The sequence below is a fragment of the Aquila chrysaetos genome, chromosome 7 (assembly GCF_900496995.4).
Source record: "Aquila chrysaetos chrysaetos chromosome 7, bAquChr1.4, whole genome shotgun sequence".
NCBI classification, from domain to species: Eukaryota; Metazoa; Chordata; class Aves; order Accipitriformes; family Accipitridae; genus Aquila; species Aquila chrysaetos.
The window spans coordinates 8,114,335-8,132,198 of record NC_044010.1 but is presented as its reverse complement, the minus strand read 5'-3'; the positions used below and the strand labels follow the sequence as shown (position 1 = coordinate 8,132,198).

Here is a 17,864-nt window from a genome sequence, read left to right as displayed (position 1 = left end):
ACGTTCAATAAGGAGCATGACCAGGGGCTGCACGCTGGACCTTAACGAATGGGGCCTTCCATGAAGAGGCACAGGAGTCTGATTCAACAAGACACACACACACACATTGCATGGGACTGTAAAAGAAATGAGGGGCTGCCTGGATGTCTAGAGTCACCAGGGTAATGCCCACACCTCTCTCTCACATCACAATCTGAGCGAGAACAATGTGCCTATGGAAAACAAGTGTGAATTCTGTAGGAAATAGAAGTTACTGGTGTTTAACTCACCGCTAGGTGTCACGACTTCTTCATTTTTAAGCAGACTGCTGAGTTTTTCTATGCCTAGGGGAAAAAAAAAAAAACCTCAAGGTGAGGGCAGGAAGCTTGTGTATTAGCCAAATACCCGGGCCGGCTCCAATCTAAATTCTTTTCAGTAAAGTCAGGTTGGTAGATAGCACATTCAGAGAAAAATGAGAAATCATTTCCATCCCTTTTGCAGATTACTGTCACCTCAGAGCATATTGAAACACTAAAAACGCCATGAGTGCAGGTAGCTGTAAAGTTCAGCATGCTCGGTGCACCATGGAGTTCTCCTTATATTTGTTTGCTTTACATCAGCCCCAGACGCGGTAGAGCTACAGCTATATGAAAGTGAAAAAAGTTTTCCCCACATCTATGAAACAACTCTTCTTTTCAGTGTGTCTAGAATAGTTGATTTTGTTAAAAGTCCTTCCCTGTTGTTACTGACAAATGCTGGACTTTTTGTAGCTTTGGAGACTGATAAATACACAGACACAAAACTATGTATATATTTTAATATATATTCACAGGAAAAACATGGGTCAGGAAATGTTAATGCAATCACCCCTCCCTATGCCATGCACTTTTCTTATGCTGCCATGCTCTCCAGGGAGGTTTCACCACCTCCTGCTTTGCTGGTTTTTCTACTGAGTGGAATGCAGTGGAAGCAGTCTGTTTTTATGCTCTCCACTGAACCAAGAATCTTATCTTCTTTCTTGCTAGTAGACAAATTGTCATCAGGGTAAGGCTGGAACATACTTGATTTTTAAGCCTGTGGACTGGACGCAAACCAGCAAAGGAGTGAGGAGCTCGCTCTCCCTCTCAAGGTTTCCACAATCCCCTTCAAATGGGATTAAAAACTTAACCTAAGAGGTGCAGCCTTGTCAGGAGAAAGACAAGCAAATGCTTCATGAATGCTCTTCCCTTTCTTTCTGTATATTCCATGTCACGTTTAATGCACAAGGGTCTGGGGTGGACATGAACCCACCAGCTCAGGAAGAAGCAGGAGACCTGGTGCATCAGACCAGGTGCTTCTGGGCACTTTTTAGGAACTTGGCAACAAGAGGGGACTGAAGTGGCTGCCCAGTACGGGCAGATGTTTTTTCCTCTGACCCCTTGTAGAGTACACTTTTGCTGGATGATTTACAGCTTGTTCTCTGAGCCAAAGGAAAAATCCAAACATTGCTGGCTGCAGTCAGATTTTGTTTGACCTCTTAAGTAGTTTAACATGGTACTGGCCTTCTTTCCCATTTTAGGCCTTTCCCTTCCAGAATAGCAGAATAGATTCAATGATGCAGCTTCTCAAGCACCTACATAATGCCCTGGGCTGGAAGTAGTGGATGTGTGATAATTGCCTTTAAGATGAGCTCTTTTGTTCCCTTTTGGGGACATCCCAGAGAAGCACAGGAAAGCCCAGAAGGGAACCTCACAAGTGACTTTTTCTCTTCTAGGTGCAAAGGGTGTTTTTATTGTAATTTATTGCTATGAATTTCCATCTTCCTATTCTGTAAGTTAGGAATTTGAGAATCGGCGTTTGCATGAGAATTTAAGACTACACAGTTTCCTCCATCCTTCAAAGTAAAGCCATGTCACTGGGTGGTCTTGGCACCAAGCTCTCATATGGGGCCAATAAAGGTGATTTTTGTAAGTACAGAACCTGAGAGATCTGATTCACATTAAAAATGTGTAATTAATCTACTGCATAAATTAAGATTGATTAATATTCCATATTCTGTGTTGAAGCAATACAGAAAGATTCCACTCATTAGGATTCAGTGGACATATTGGGCATTTGTTTTAAAGGGACACCATTCAACTTTTTACCTTTCTTGTCAGAATCCTTTCTTAATTTAATATTGTTCACTTAATATTCCCTTTGCTATTACAGAAAATTATATATAATTTTCTTAATATTTTTCCAGTTTATTTACCTTGGGCATTTGACAATATCTTGTGTCTAGTCTGCTTCACTTCTTTTAAAATTGGAAAGTGTAATAGCAAAACCACAGAAAAGCAGGGGAGTTCAACAGCAGGTGCTGGGACTAAGAATATTTTCCATTCATTCTCTAAATAAATGGAGTGAATTTCAAACTGCCAGAGACTTTAATCTATAGCTGTGGTTTATCGATCACCATACTTAACAAATATAGGGTAATCTGAACATCAGATATTATTTATTTATTGCTTGTTACAGGGAACTGGAATATAATGCCTCCATTTCTTTTCTGCCCCCTCATTTCCATCTCCTGAAGCACTGACACAAAGCCCCATGCCTCCTAGATCTCAAAACCTGCCATTTCTACAACTGTATGCTCATTCTCTTCCAAATGTATTCTACCTATGTCTTCTCTGGTGCAGATGGGTGGTTTCTGGTTCCCAGTAAATTCTTGTTGCCTTGCATAAGGACAAATTGATCAGTAGTATTTTTGCCCTATGGGAAGTAATGCCTGTCTGGTGAGAAGATATTGGAAACACCTTCAGGAGATCCAGATGTTTTGCTTTAGCCAAAATGATGTCTGGACATCAACTATGAGTAGAAGAAATACATGCTTTTTCAAGAATTCCAGGTAAACTAGATGAACTGCTCAGGAGAAAACCCTGGAGATCTGCTAATGCTCCTACAGTAGCATTATTAACACTACAAATTGGCTTGACCTGCAATACATAAATCCTACCAAAACCAGTTTACAAATGATACCTGAATTAGACTGTAGCAGAAGGCTGGGGTAGGAATTACCAGAGACTTCAGATTAAACTCTTGAACAGCAGATCTAGGGGTGGATGAGCCTCGCCAAATCAGAAGCTGTCCTGAGCATATGCAGAAACACAGGTTTAGTGCTTGGGAGACCCTTTCTTGGGAAAGCTAAAGGATGTGAGTGCTTAACAAAGCCAGATTCCACACCTGGACCTGTGAAAGGGCTAGTAGCTGTTAGCTACTTTACAGCAGTGAAGGGTAGCTATCCTAGGGACTATGAAGTACTTGTACACTGTGACAAAGGGACCATGACAAGGACCTCAGACTTACATGGATCTGCTCTTATCTTACTCTCATACAACACGCCCTGAAAGGTGAACTTGAAGAGGAATAGATGAATACCTGGAGGGCAAATAGTGAGACTTCCTTGAAGCCTTGAAGAGAGACAACTCTTTTTTGAATGACACTTTTGACTCCTTGGGAACAAGTTTGCTTAAAAGTGGGAGATACATAAGCATAGACAGACCAGTTTGTAGACAGGATTAAAGTTATGGTACTTCTTACCATATTATTAGAGTGCGTCCCAGTCCTTGAAAAGTTACACCTTAAAACAACAAACTGTAAGATGAGGGAGGCTGTACTATTCTCATACAGAGAGGGATCTGAAGCACTGAAAGATCAAATGACAAAGAAAGAAACATAAGAATATGGCCTTGATAAACTGTGAATTGAACACCAGTCCCTGGAGACTTTGAGTAGGCAGATGGACTGCTCTTCCCTTGCAAGCTCCCTTAAGTGCTGACTGGAGATGTGTGCATCTCTTCATGAGAGATGGCTGCAAACTGGGAGATCACTCTGGCTTGTGAAAATTTGACTAACAATATACATTGCTGCTGTGTATTGGTTTTTGGCAGGTGGACCAACATGTAACCCATGGATATGGTTAATTATAATGCCTCTGAAAAAAAGACGAGGAGTCAGGATTGAATTGTTAGAATACTGTCCTCTGCATGCATGGTAAAGTCAAGAAAAGTCTCTTAGGAAGGAAAAGAATGTGGCTGAAGGCTAAAACCATTAGAAGGGGTGTCATTCAGGGAGCTAAGATAAAACCACTGAAGTAGTTTAGTGACCCCAGCAGCAGGCAGTCAGAGCTGTCTTGGAGGGCCCACTTAACCCTGTAACATGTCACTCCATCAGCACAAGCATCTGTTTCAAAAATGCAAGTCATCAAAGAGGCCGCTGATGAAATTGCAACTATTAGCCAAATACATGCTTCATAAAAAATGCACTCAAAGCACAGAACCCAAACCAAAAAAAAAGGTCTCACTGTTGTTCCATAACGTTCCTTAAACAGCAGATGGGAAAAATAGTTGCATGCAAATCTTAATGAATGAAATCCAAACTGCTATCTCCAAGCTTTCGACTGAATGCCACTGGCGGGTCATTCACCAATGATACTGCTCAGTTTATTGGCCCTTTTTTCCAGACTTGTGTGCCTAAAGCACTCATTTATGACAATGGCCTGATTTTCATGGCAACTGTTCCCATATGCTCCTGCTGGAACTGTAGTTTTCAGTCTCTAAAACAAGTCTGCTTTTTTGAGTGGTTAAAGATGGCTCTTAGTTGTGTAACTTTCAGGCATCCCATATCAGAGAGTTTAGGCCAAGTGGAGAAAGTTACAGCAGATCTCAGGCAGTTAGTAAGTCCTGCCAAACCCCAGGGGATAGCTTATTCATCAGATTTTATAAACTGAAAATTGTGTCTTTGCTATCTGGGAGCTGCATAGTCAGTCAGAAATCTTGTCAGGCGTGAACACTGCAAGCAGCACTGAAAACAATTTATTTTTTTTTAAATGGCATGTCTCCAGCCAGCTGGACTAAACGTGCTGGGCAGCCCTAATGTGGACTGGCCTCTCTGATGACCACAGAAGCTGCTGATACCAAAGCAGAGCACATTTTGGGCATCACAGAGAAATGATCTCCTGAATGGTACCCTGCTGACCAATGCAAGGACTGAGCAACTTTGTCTTGATTAACATTTTGCCAGTCAGTGTTAACTGGTCAAACTTGAGTTCTGCTTCATTTTGGGCATGCCCTTCTTGCTTTGATTTGATCTCTTGGCTTTCTAGACCTGTCTTGGAATGTTAATGAAATGTTATTCAGGGAATTCAGATGGTATTCACATTATTTGGGCTTTCTCTGGTAAGTAGGCATAAATTTTGACCTGCTTGTCTTGCTCCTTTACCAAGAGTCCAGGAATTTTTCTTTGCAACTTACTTTCCCTCTTTTGTCAAGGAGGGCAAGACAGATGTGCTGGTATCTGCTTTTTAAATATAGCCAACTGCATCTGATTGGCCTCACTAGGATCAAGCTGTCAAGGCAATGGAGTGCCTGATGGAGATCTATTCAGGAGTAAGTAGGGAAGATGGGACTTAGTTTGTTTTCAGACTTTTTTGGAGAGCATGTGTTTGCCAAGCTGTGACAGTTTGTGCATGCTGACCTTATTATATAGGGAATAGCTTCTATATAGCCTGAGGGAATTTACATTTTTAAAATACCATCTCTAATTTATCGGGCCATCTGAGACATACTCTCAGAGATGTCACTTTGGTGCTGGCGTCACAGTTCTGGGATATGAGCTCCTGTTACTGCCAATTAGCCACTAATCAGATAAACTTGCTGACAGTTTTTGCTCTTATGCCATTCCATTACACTCAGTACAGGTGAGGACCTACTCAAGGCTCCTTCTGGGCTGAGCAATAATAGCTCCAATAAGCCACCAAAGTCTGGCACACAATCTCCCAACTTTCTGGAACCAGAGCTGAAATGTGGCTAGCTCTACTTCATGGATTTGACAGAAATCATGTGTTCTGACCCTTAAAATAACACTGTACAATTCAGTACAAGGCTTTGATTGCTCAGCTTCAGAGCTGGCTGTGATATAGGCCACACAGGCAGTTCCCTAGGTCAGTGAAATGTTGGGAGATGACAATGCAGCCATGGACCTACTGCTTGGTGTGCCTGTATTGGTCAACGAAAGACACATGCTTGCAGCTTATGCTGTGTTTTGAGGCTTGTGCATGTCTAAACTGCCAGCTCTAGCCAACCCTTTTCTATGGCAACAGTGGCACAGCAGAAAACTGTATTCCAGCTCCCTCTTCTCTTGACCTTCTCCAAGTCCAGAAGCAGCCAGTCCCAGGCAGGTCGTGCTCTCTGGTCCTTGGGTGGCAATATTTAGCTTTGCCTATGGAAGTAGGGGACACAGTTACCAGGCAGAGAGTACATAATCTTTGCAGACATCCATTAAAACGCAACAGTGTCACTCGTGCATTGGCTGGCTATCATGAGAATGATTAGCCTTGTTTGTATTTACAAAAGGTGGGCTAGCATCCTTCTCTGGTCTTTTTCCCTTAGAGGAACACTGTTACACATACATGCCTCAACCAGAGCAGCAAATTAAACTGCTTTCTTGCCCAGGTACCTGTGGCTTTGGGGAGACAGAAAGAACTCTCAAGAGTCTGTGGAATTTAAATCACTTGCAAGAGATAGCAAACCAGGAAAACGTGTCTCATTTGGAAGTGGGGAAGCCAAAGGGAAAGAAAGTTTACTCTTTTCACAGAAATACAGGGACTTTACAATTTTACTCCCTTATGAAAATGAAGTCAAAGAGATATAGTGTCAGTGAAGAAGAGCAGAAGCTCTCTTGAATCCACTGGGCTAGCATCCACTGCCAGCAATGATTCAAATCCCAAATATTTCACTATTTTAAGCAGACTGAGGTTCCTATAAGCCCCTGACAGTACTGTTATGGATAAATGCCTAGTGTTAAAATCCAGAGAACAATAGTATGCAAGAAACGGGATGTATGGGAAGTACTACATGCTTTCCTTATAATGTACCTGCACTATCTTTCTGATGATTAGGCATCCTTGCTCTGAGTGCCAACTGGGTCATATGAGGTAAACCATCTATTGAGCAGATTTTTCTCGCCAGACATTGGCAGCAAGAATTGAATCTGACATCTTTTACTAGACATTAGTTTCTGGTTCTCTGGCTCTGGCTCACAAATGTGTTCGCCAAGAAGCTTTGGCATTCTTTTATAACTAGTGTTATTCAGAGTTATAATTTATTTGAGCTCCTGTGCTCTTCTTGTCTTGACTGGAGTAAAATAAAATCCAGAGATGTCACATTTCTGTTTAAGACCAAGAAAAATACTGTCAGTGTAAAGAGGCAGAGGGGACAGAATATCTAGAGATAAGAGGAGGAAGTTTTAGGAAATGAAATTGATGTAAATAGCTAACACAGGAGCCTTTTTGAAAAGGTGACTTTGAAATGAGGGATCTCATACTCCTGAAAGGGCAGGAGAAATGTGACGTTAATACAACATATCTACTTAATAATAATGAAGCAGCTTTGCTTTTAAAATCTGTGCTTGAACTTACCCTATGAGCAGTCAATTCCATTACATTCCGACTGTGTACACGGATTGAAAGGTGAGGGTTTAGTTGAAATGTGTTTCTGAAAAAATTAGTTCCACACTGATAAAAAAAACCTCAGGACCCTGTCGTTAACCTGGGCCCTCAGTGAAAATAGATTTAAGATCTAGAAAACTTTTCTTTTAACTAGTTTGGCCACTAGTGTATGCTATTCTCATTTTCCTTCTGGTGGTGCCATTCAAAAAAATTTGACATACCTTAGTTAATCAATATCCCTGGTTGTAGGACTACTTTTGATCTCTCTCGTCTGTGTTATATCAGATGCATGATTTTAAGGCAGTTTTCAATACCAGTTTTGCACATTGCTGTCCATGTGATCCTGATTTGTCTATCCTTAAAAAAACTCCATGTAGTCAATCTAGAGTTGGTAACTTCCCCAGATCGTGCAGAAGGCTGACTAAAAGCATGGCACAGATAAATGCTCTACTTATGTTTGTTCCAGATCTTTTCAAGTATCATCAGACACAGTCCCCAAAAGGCAGTTCTTTGAATCCAGGCTGATCTGCATTTCAGTTAAAATGCCTTGATTATCACAATCTTTTTGTCTGCCTATTAAAAAAAGTTTTGAATGCACAATCTCCAAAAAGCAAGAAGTTGCTGCAAAGAGGACATATATATGCTGTTCTCCACAGCGTACTGTGGCAGGAAAAAAGATGGACATTCAGAGAAGACACAGGAAAACTTTTCAAAGCATCAAGCATCAAGTTATTTCAGCCTGGAATAAACGGCATGGGAAAGCAACAGAGTTTTCATGGAACATTTCTAGTATCAAGCTGGATTTTTTTTGTCAGGAATAGCTAAAAGTACAGTATAGTACAGTACAGTTCATCCTGCCTGTGGTAAAGGGTAAAATAAGCAACCTTCTACAGTCCCTCTCTTTTTCTAAAAGTATAGAATTGCAAGGACAAAGAATATCTACATATTGTAACTCAATCTTGATTTTAGTACCAGGTTTGAAAATATTGTAATATAACTCTAGGAAGTGGGGATCACTCAGTTTCATAGACATTTCTATCTATATTCAATGATTCCTTAACCAAGTACTACATGCTGAAAAGAATTCTGTTACCTTGGACAAAATAAGACAGACATTGACTAGACACTGTTATGTTTCCAAGGATTTAGGATCAGACTACTGATGAATACTCAAAAGCAAATGTTATCTATGTAACATTTTAATTACAGAAGAATTTCATACACTAACAACATGCCCGGCATGTTATTAAAGACCAGTTTTTGATAGGTCTAATAATGGAAAATTAGAGGAACACCAGTGAAGTCACATATCAAGATGAGAATTACGTTCAATAAAAGATTGCAGAGTAAGGTCTACAAATCTTCACCTAATATACTTTACATTTACAAATATGAGGGAAAAAAAGGAACATAAAGCTCTTCACCAATGCTACTGATAAAATTATTAGCAGGTACCGCAGTTAATACATACTCTATTTGCTCTACAGCTTCCATGGGAGAGATTAACAACAAGTAAGTTTGTGTCATGCCTCAATACAAATCTAGAGAAACCCTGCTGAAGTTAATTGTGTGTGACAGGATTAAATTTGGTGCAAAACCAAACTTTGGCCCAGTATCTGTACTAAAAATATAGCTGCAGAGGGAAAAATAGGAATGTTTTTAACAACTTAACATTTATTGGACAAGGAGGGGTCTGAAGAGCACAGAATGGAAAATGGCAAACATCTTTCACAAAAATAAGAATTGTCCCTCCTTCACAGGCCTGGATAGTTTGCATGTGTGGTACAAAAATGTGTAATGGAAACCTGGGAAACAAAGAAGGCTTTTCAGGCTGAGGATTCCAGCTGTTCGCAGACTGTGGAAGAGAAAACAGACTTTATTCAATGTCTGCAGATGTTTCCAAACTTTCATAGTTCTAGAATTTAAATTCAGTTACCTAATCAATATTAAATATCTGAGGGAAAATGTGTTGCCCATTGGATACAGTTTAGGTGGTGAGGAAAACAAAGGATTCAAACATTCTCAGGCAGAAAGAGCTGGTGGCTCAGAGGCAGCAGCAGATGAAAACAATGACTGGAGACAGCCCGTGCTGGAATGATAAATGAACATTCATTTCTCAGCTACACTGATGCAACTCCACTGGCTTTACTGGAGTGTGGTGTAACTCAAGTGTAGTTTACCTACTAGGCCTTATCATCTGTAAATAAGAATAAATTCTGTTCATGCTTACATAGTTATACTCTTCTAAACCAAAGCTAAGTCAAAGGAGAATGGGTTTCAGAGCTCTTTGCCTGACACCCTTAAAGCACAGAAAAAGAGGAAGTACGGGAAGATGTCCCAGTAGGGATTGTATAAGGTTGCACCACAGGAGACGCTGAATAAGGAGCAGTGGTGGGACAGAATTGTATTTCTGTTGTGAGCACTACTTTTGTGCTATCTCAAAACCCCATGTACATTGTGATTCGCTGGTGCTATGGCTCAGTCTTTAAGTAAATGACCAAAACTCCCAAATTCCAGCTTCAGTGGGGCCAGGATGTAATCCTGTATCTGCAGGATTCACAGCTGACAAAATACCATCAGCAGTGTGTTTTACAAATTTGGCAACAAATTTACATGCAGCCTGAGACTGAAACATATAGATTTTCTGGTCTCCTCTCAAACAGGCATTAACTTTGACATTTTACAGGCAGTAACTTCACATTTTCATATAGCATCAACAATATCAACTATTCTTTTACTGACAAAGCACGCACGGAAAGACTGAGGCCTCTTTTCGTCTGACAAGTAGGTGTATTTTCCGCTGGTGTGCACAGCAACATCGTTTGCCACATATCCGACTTCATGCAATCTGCTGCAATGTCTATGCTGAAGATTGGTATCACTGTTCCTCCCAAAAGAATTTGATCCCTGAAGCACTCCATTTCATGGAAACAGATCAAGCAAATCCCTTTACTAAATTATTCCCAAGGGCAGATGAAGCTCCCGTGTTAAAAGGAACCTAAATACATCTCACCTCAACCCTACCATGCTAGGCTGCACAATGGGATAGAGAAAATCCTTTCCTCGCTACCATCTCACATGATGACATCAGCCCAGAGATGCTGAAAAAAATAAGGGAACAGTGGCAGACCCTCTCTGAATTTGGTAAAGACAGAGAGAAGCTGGTGACCTTTGCAATTTGTGAGGTTTTTGGTTGCTACTATTATGGAAACTAAGGAAACTTCAGATTCATATGCTTCTTAATGACTTCTGAAAAGGACCAAGCACTGTATGAGTTAAAGCTTCTGGATAAGACCTGTTCTTTGGAAAACCAAATTCATACGAGAATGAATCCGGAAGTTTTAGCATGACCTACATGAGGTGGTTCAGTAAAACAATACAGGCTTACTTGTTCTATTGTTATATATAGTTTAATTTAAAGGTTTCTAATTTTCTTCACATGTGTAAGAAAAATTAGCGCAATTCACCCATATTTGTATTCAGGATTCAAATCAATACTATAGTGCTGAAGACCAGACTTCGGTAAATATATTTGTTAGAAAATAACGGAGAAAAAAAATGACAATGCTGAAGTGTGCTGCCAGGGATTCAGGGGACATTAGATGAGGACAGAAATCAGAGCATCCTGTGCTGTGTACATGGACAGGCAGATAGTTTTCTGTGCCTAGTTTTTAATGATGGTGAGAAGCATCTTTCTACCACATCACTGTATAAGAGGGGAATGAAGTAGGGTAAATTTCCATTAACACTCTGTCCAAGGTCCCTTATAGAAAACTCAAGCTGCTAAGCCTGTGAGAAACAGGCTTTAGCTTGCCTAACTTCCACTGTGTTCGAAAAACTTCTATATTATAACTGGTCAAAAACCAAAGCTTTAATGCTTTTTGGAGAAGGAACTTTTTTTGCTCTGTGTTTGTACCAAAGCTAGTGTGCCCACAAGTGGGGCATTTATTACCAATTCTACTTCTCCTAATAGTGAACATGGAAACATGTAACCAAGCTTGCTCCCCAAATCCTGAGTTACACCGCATCGGTCCAAGATATCTTCACACAGTCCTGCCTGTGTGCTTGTATGTGTTACTCTCTAAATAAAAGTTACACTCAATTTTGTAATTTTTTTTGAGAGCAATCAATTAGAAAACCACCACAACAAAATCCCTGTCCTGCTGATGTCATAAATGGCTTTGTACTGCACATGAGCTGCAGGTCCCTGTGACTGAATAACCTCTGTCCTGCTGCCAAAAACATCTGATGTGAAATTTTCTTTCATTTTAGTGGGATCCTTGTTGATGAAGGTAGCCAGTGACTGAAAATCCTGCTGTGGTTAAGACAGCAACATACTTTGCTCATTGTACCCATCCAGATCTTAGAAGCATGTTGATTTGTTTCTCACCTCAAATGGCCTTTCTTACATCTCATCTTCTGACACAATCTCCAATTCCTATGCATTTTTTGGTCATTATTTAATATCTTTTTGTAGTGTGACTAGTTCAAAACCCTCCCTTCCTTACAAATCTAAATTTTCTTATTGTTTCACTGCCTGGGGCTGGCACAATTATTTCAAATGATCTACTTTTCATATGATTCCCAGACCATTCCCAGACTGTGAGACAGCCTGTTTATGTGATGGAAAGTACCAGAGGTAACCTTACACTGATGTGTTAATTGTTTGCATGAGTGAAAAAAATCAAAGTAATTTGACTTTCATACTCTGCATGCACCCATGCTTCTGTCTGATTGTATCACCCTTGGTTTCCTGTACTCTTTGCAGAGTGCCATCAGCATCACTCTATCAAGTTCACTTCTTGCCCTTCACCTCTTCACTGTGGATACAGTGCCTGTACATGCTACCTTACTTTCTTGAAGACCTCTGGCTTTCTAAGCAAGGAGCTAAGCAGATGGCATACTTACTATCTCAATATTCTTGTGGACAAGACAGGACAACTGTAAGGAAGTAGCAGGGTGATGACCACTCACTGGAGAGTGGACTGATGCAGGCAAGAAAGAACGAACTGAATCATGGTAGGAAGCTAAAGGATAGGACATTTATACATCTAGAAGCAAAAAGTCATTATTAGCCAGCCAGCCAAAAATCTTGCACCTGCCTGTGCCCTAGTCCCTTTATTTGATATTACAGCTTGCTCTCTCTCACCTTTGTTTTCAAGACTATTAAGATCTGTGAGACAGGAACAATTCCTCTACTTGTGAAAAGCACCTTTTTATATCGTTGTCATATTTTGTCCAGAAAGTTGGGCCCTGACATTATTGCTGTTTAAGTGAACTGGGAATCTCACACTGCTGTTGACTGAAGCTTTTGTTACTGGGTGTCTGGAGAAAAAAATTTCCCAGTTTTCCTTTGTGGTCTTGGCATGTACATTTCACTCTTCACTTGGATCCATTCCTCTCTTATTTGTCTACTTCTATTATTCTCAGAGTTAAATTTAGTTTCTCCTGCTATTTCTTTTCTGAGACTAGAGTGGCTACTAATCTGTCTCCACTTAGTCTGTCACTCATTGTTTATGGAGTTGCTAAGAAGCATCTAGGAAGCAAGGTACTGCAGAAGAGGATGAGAAAGATAAAGCTAGACAATAGAAATAATAGCAGGGAAACCCATTCTGCAGTGGAGCAAAATGAATATCAATGGAAGTTCTATATTAATACATGTTTCTGGGAATATTTAGAAACAAAAATGGAATTGACAGTACCTGAACTCTTTTATAAAGCAAATTAGGACATTTTGAGGATCCTGCCCATGAAACACTGTTCTCATTCACTTTGATATTTTTCTCTGTGGACTTAGCCATTGGAAATCTTTCTTTGGTTTGCACTTCAGCTCTTATTTTTTCAGCACTCAGGTAATTTTAGACCGTGCTTTATAAATTACATGCTGAAAAGGCAGAGGAAACAAAGTTGTCTTGGGGTGGCAGGGAGAACCGTTGCAGTTCTGATCAAAAGTGCTAGCCCACCTGGCTTCAGCCCTGCAGTGCCCTCTGCACTGAACAGCTTCTCTGTGGTAAGGGGAGAGAGAAAAGAAGAGAACAAACAAACTTCAGCTGAATTAGTCCTGACAGCTGAATTTGCACTTTATTCAGTGAAACATAAAGTGCATTATTCTGTTCTGTTAACTAGTACAAATCTAGACTAATACCATCCCAAATAACAGATTTGTACTCTGTAAAGATTCAAAAGGGCTGAATCTATCCTACATTTATAACTTTTGTAACATGAAAGAAGAAAAGAGATAGCTATGCTTGTCCAGGATAACTTTGTATCTTTCAACTGACCTTGCTATCAGATTTTATTAAAATAGTCTTCATGTCTTTTCCAGCTCAGAGGCAATTGTTTTAGAAATTGCTTTCTAAAAGATAATGTTAGGAATCAGAATGTTAAGTTTTACATGGTTGAGCACTCTTACCTCCCACTAAGTTGTTCTGTTTTGCTCCAGCCTTGCTGGCGATACTCTCTTACGAAGAAACTAAAACGTAAGAGAAAAGATGGTCTAAGTGTACCTGAGACAATAAACTAAACCATAAAGTATCTTGCTAAATCAAAACAGACAAATCTATTTGTGCATGTATGTTTTCTGGACCACCTTCGACCATGAACTGTGCTAGTTTTTGAGAACACACGGATCCTTCCACTGAGGGAAAAGCAGAAATTGAATTTGTTCTGCACTGGGCAGGTTTGGAGGGCAAAGTCAAATTATCAGTAAAGGAAATGCTTCACACCAATGCTTGGTGAACAGAATTAGCAGCTGGTGTGATGCTAGATGAAGGAAAAAGCCTCGAAGCTAAAAACCAAACAAACCAGGGCTCCAAGAATTCTTTCTTCAGGTCAATTTTGTGCTGTCAACTGGGATACAAATAGTTCATTGAATATACTTGAACCGTATGAGAGATGTGCAGCTATTGAAATAGTTTTCTACACTTTCCTGACACAAATTTTACGAGACAGATTTTGTGACACAAAAGTAGGTCTGAAAGCAAATCTCTGTGGCACTGCAAAAAATCTGCCCTCCCAAGGTCTGCATGAACTCACACTGTAGGCAAACACCTGCTCAGGTGGTAATCAACAGAATTGCACCTTGTTGACATCAGCTTTCACAGGAAAATTTTACTTAAATGGGTTTCAGTGCTCTAATTTTAATGTCCCTGGGGTAAGGTCACGTTTTTTGTCCCAAGTCTGGAGTAGAAAGCAGTGTGTAATTACAAAGCTGCAGCAGCACAGCAAGGGCTATCTGGGGTTCCCCTTGCTCTTTATAAGCAATAATCACAAGCTGCGCCACTGATTTCAGTAAGCACTGTAATATCTAAAAGAAGCAAAAGAGAAAACTGGGCAATAAATTAGCCTGATACTCTAATTCTCACAAGCTAACAGTAGGGCTACAATATTTAGTTTCCAGTTACTGCAGAGGAAGGATAATATCCTTTCCCTCCTAGAATTAAAATAATAATAATAATTTTCAGTTTTAATTTATGGAAATAATTCTCCCAAACAATTTTCTTTTCATCCAGCCTGATTTTAAGAATTGTGTCTCTGGAATGGGACTTAAAAATTAGTCAGTCTGAAGTGTGTAGGACGCAAAGTGCTGGGACAATATACTAGGATCTGTGAGAGCTATGACTAGACTTGGGTGTGTCTGAAGTGAGGCTCATAAATCCATATTTAGACAGTTAAATAAGTGGCCTGATTTTCAAAAATGCTTATGACCCAGCTTCTCCAGCTGACTTCAATAAAATGTGTGTGTATGTCTGTGTGCATGTGTGTGTGTGTTCAGTACTTCAAAAATCAAGGCACATATTTAGATGCTTAAATCTAGGCATCTAAGGCTTGAAAACGTTGCCAATAATAATTCTCCTGGCTTTACCACGGGGATAGCACACAGAGTGGATTTTAAATACAGGTGCTTCTACAGGAGAATAAGCAATGTGAGCAGAGGGACCTGATGTAACTATTGTTTTTTTTATTCTTTCTGAAACAGTTAGGGAATTTTGTTTTTGAAACATCAGCACTGCCTTTCCTACACCTGAGCAAACAGCCCATAGGAAAGTTATCACAGAGAATTCCCTGGCTCCCTGGCTGATCCTTCTGATCAATGTTTAATAAAACCAATCATAACACATTGCCTTGCATGAATAACATGTAACAACAGAAAATGTTTCCTTAAACTATTTTTCTGATAATCATGTTTGAAGTAAACTCTCCTTAAAAAAAAAAAATCACCTATAGATATGCATACCTTCTTCTTTAGTTTCAAGTAGAAATAGCAGGTTACCATTTTTAAACAGGTTACATGTTTTAATAAAACTTCATGGACTGCAATGTACACTTCTGGGGAATGGCTGACTGGTTCTTTTGGAAAATTATTCAGCTGTAAACCTAATCTTTGAGCCATCCTTGTGCTGAGAAACTTAAATTTACTCAGTAACTTTTAGCTAGCAGCTATGCAGATCTGAGTGCTGTGGAACAATTTACAATTTTTGTGGAAAAAAAGGAAGAATACACTTTTTTAATTGAAGATAAAAAAGAAAGTGTCTTAATAATTTTTGCATATTAGTTCTCTATGTGTTAAATGATCTGCTTATTTCTGTGAGTCGCTTGAGCTTTGGGATAATACACAATGGAAAACATTGAGCTTCAGGTTAAAAACCTGCTGTGTTCAAGCAGAAGACACTTGCCTGGCAGAACTTGCCAAACACTGACCAGGTCCCCACCACACTCTTCATGTTTGAAGGCAAATTCAGTGAAAAAATTCAGTAGAACTGTATAAACCAATCTGGCTTCTGGTTATGTTGCAGTTAGAAAACTTTCTAGTTTTATTATGACAAAAAATCTTCCAAGAAAAATAACAAACATTTCTAATTTTATACTTACAGAATTATTCCACTGGAAAAAATTATGTGAAGCCTAAGCACAGGTATCCAACAACAGCTGTAATCAAGCTTACCACAGAAGGCATTTAAACTAAGGGGCTAGTGTCTGCAAAACTCATGTTTCTTTGATTTCCTCTAGGGAGAATGACGCTGGTGAGAAGCAGGCCAGCATTCTCCTTACCCCCTACTTACTCCACTTTCTTCTTACACCTTCTTTTCCATGCTACATTTTCAGATTAAATCCACTGACAACACAGAGGCGGATGGGTCTGCTGGAGTGTGCAAACACAACTGCCCCAGTAAGGCAGTGATGTTGTGGAAGGTCAGGGTCCCACTTTCTGTTACTGCCACTGTCAAAAGTGCTTAGCTCCTGCGAAGCACTGGGCACTGTACACTCAGTGCAATCTTTGAGACACAGTCAGAATAGTACCATAGGGTAGATCTTATTGTTTCTACTCCTTTTACGAATGCATAGGGGACCTGATACGCAGTACTACTAGACAATTTGCCCAAGGCCACACATAATATCAGTGACAAACTGGATGTTGGATGTGGAAACTCCTGCCATCTGGCCTTGTTCTCAAACCATTGGCCACACAACTTCTCCCAGTGTAAGTAATACATCTTAAGTGAAAAGGAAAACAATGTGCAAAGCAGCCAGGAAAGTAATGAGTAATATTAAAAAGGCAGCTATGAAAATACTATTTTTGAAATCAAAGCACCCAGATGAGGACTGAAAGAATAATTGTATTTGTGTTTTTAACATTTTCAGTTGTCAGGAGGGCATTAGTCTTCCTGAGCTGTAGCAGCAGGAAGTCTCTAAGTCCATCACATGGAGTCAAACGGCCAGGCAGCCTGGGAGGATCCCTGTGGCAGGGAAAATTAACATCCTCTAAACTAGACAATGAATGAACCTTAGAGAAGACCTTGACTGTCCTGGGAAGGGACTTTACTCTTCCTAGGATGGTGGTGAATCCAAGAGGAAAACAGGAGAACTGTGAAGTCGTCGTCAAAATAAAGGGACCAGAGCGGGCCTTGCTTCAGCCTCTCACTGCTGCTCTCAAGTTATTTTATATGCCAGAGCTGCGTGCCCATGTGCTCCAGTGTCACTGCGTGTGCTGTGCCACGTAACAGGAGCGTGGCTTAGCGAAGGTGAGGCAAGGGGCCTGCACGTCATGTCAGCACAGCGCGTCAGAGTTTCTCTCTGGGTTCAGGGCTCAGCATCCCATGTCCATCCAAGGCAGGAGACATGCTGTATGGCAAAGGAAGGAGCTGCAGAAGCTGAGGCTGGGGAGTGGGAGACAGGGACAAGTGTCTCAGTCTCATACCAGCAGCGTGGGATTTGTCACGTCTGCACATGGTGGTCCCACTATATTTAGTTTCACTGTGCTGCTAAGCAGCAGCATGGTTGTACAGAGCACCACAAGATAGAAATACCTCTAAGAGCCTCTTATCAATACCAGAGGATGTTTCGGCTCCCATAGCTGCCTTGAGGTGTTAAGCCATATTAACACAGACATTTTCACTTCTCACCTCCTGTGCCACGT

The 17,864-nt window shown here is 40.3% G+C and overlaps 1 long non-coding RNA gene across 1 annotated transcript in view; it reads right to left on the bottom strand.

Moving 5' to 3' along the window:
• Positions 1 to 267: 267 nt before the first annotated feature.
• Positions 268 to 17,864, bottom strand: part of LOC115343694 — a 216,492-nt gene continuing 198,895 nt past the window's right edge. Inside the window, exon 7 of the long non-coding RNA XR_003924246.1 lies at positions 268 to 323. This is a non-coding gene — a long non-coding RNA (uncharacterized LOC115343694). The remainder of the gene's footprint in view (positions 324 to 17,864) is intronic.